Source organism: Phalaenopsis equestris, unplaced genomic scaffold (genome assembly GCF_001263595.1).
Source record: "Phalaenopsis equestris unplaced genomic scaffold, ASM126359v1 Scaffold000224, whole genome shotgun sequence".
NCBI classification, from domain to species: Eukaryota; Viridiplantae; Streptophyta; class Magnoliopsida; order Asparagales; family Orchidaceae; genus Phalaenopsis; species Phalaenopsis equestris.
Window position 1 is genome coordinate 2,929,135 of NW_018164666.1, and position 1,674 is coordinate 2,930,808.

At 49.0% G+C, this 1,674-nt stretch overlaps 1 protein-coding gene across 1 annotated transcript in view; it reads right to left on the bottom strand.

Moving 5' to 3' along the window:
• The window catches only part of LOC110023429 (NADP-dependent glyceraldehyde-3-phosphate dehydrogenase), a 35,456-nt gene that overhangs the window by 21,983 nt on the left and 11,799 nt on the right, over positions 1–1,674 (bottom strand). The window lies entirely within an intron of this gene.

Genomic DNA, 1,674 nt, shown 5'->3' on the forward strand with positions numbered 1-1,674 from the left:
GCGCCGACGCGTCCGGAACGTCGATTTTAGCTAGAAATGACACCCATATTGCTGTGGTTCCACACTCGCGCGAACCGCACGGAAATCGATGCTTTTTTAGGTGCGGGCCCGGACTCAACCCAGGTTTGACCCGGGTTCGATTCAGGCTGAGCACGGGCTAGGCACCAGCTCACCTGAATTTGAAATTCAAATTTCAAAATTCAGGTGAATTATTTAATTTTTGTCTTAATCAAAATTAATGCAGGTGTTATTATTTTCTAATTAAATCCTCCCCTGCATTTGGAAATTATTAATTTCCCCGCCAAAGCTCTCGGGTAACGGCTATTGAGCCCGCGACCTATTTCTTTCTCCGGCGGAGCGCTCTCGCGAGGAGAACTCTCGATCTCGATCTCCAGCACAGCACGCTTCCTTCTCGATCCCGCACTCGTTTTCTGCTGGATCCTGAACCCCTCTCTTCCGCTCGCTCTCTGCTCGATCCCTCCTCCCTGCCTCCGACTCCCTCGATCCCGATTCCTGCACTCGCCTCTTCCCTGCGTCGAAGTCGACTCCCTCAACAATCGAAGCTTTCTAAAAGGAAGGGAGCGTCTTCTTCCTGTCCGAAGCTTGATCCCCTCGTTCCCCCCGAGCTTTTCTTCCTGGTTCGATCCCGAGCTTTCTTCCCCTCTCTGCCTCCTGCACCGAAAGACTACCTGCTTCGCCTCTCCCTTCGCTGCCAAGCTCCCGATCCTGCGCTCCTCGCTCGATCCTGCGCCTCTTTCATCCTCTTGCTCGCCGCTGCACTTCGACCTAAAACCCTCGGCAGGCTCGATCGAACGCTTCCTCCTGCACCCGAAACTCTTCCATTCGAGTCTCCAGACGTTGCTGCTCGGTCCCGTCTCCCGCATTGACGAAGCCGCTCACCCCCTTCCTCCGCTCTGCTCCGATTCCGTCTCCCGCAGCCGCCTGCTCATCCCTGTTCGTCGCTCCTGCTCGTCTCCCGCACCCGCGCCTGCTGGTGCGACTCCTTCTCTGCGCCGAGGAACTGCACCGAGACCTTCAATTGTTTCACCTTCCCCGCTCGGCCGGTCTCCTCTTCATTGTGCCGAAGACCCCTGCCTTCCGTTCGGTCCTTTTGCTCGATCAAAACCCCAGCTGCCTACTTCTTCCTCTTTTGATCGTCCAAGCTGCAGGATTCCGAGGATTGTTTCTCCATCGTGAACAAACGGCCATTTCTACGCATCTCAAAACAGGTTTTAATGATTTAGCTTGCTTCTTTTATTCCTCCAACGTTGCTAATCGATTTTATTATTCATGATACCTATTCTAAGAGGCTTTTGATTAGCTCAAAATCTCCACTCATTTTATGATTATTGGTATGCGATAAATAATTTCACATTCCGTAAACATGTTCATATTTAATGAATTGGACTCACCGTTCAATGCGAGGATTTTTTTTTGAAATCTGCAATGAGATGTTCATGTTGTACTTGGGTATTGAAATCTTTCTCAAGTAAATTTGTTCTCCCCTGATCTTGATAGACGTCTGTTAAATTTAATCGTGAAATATTTTCCTTCACCTTCAAAAATTTAAGTTGCATGCTCTAATGTCATTGCTGAAAGTTTATGTGAATATTTTTTTTTTTTTTTTTTTTTTTTTTTTTGGGGGGAATTGGGGGGGGGTTTTTTAAGGGGGAT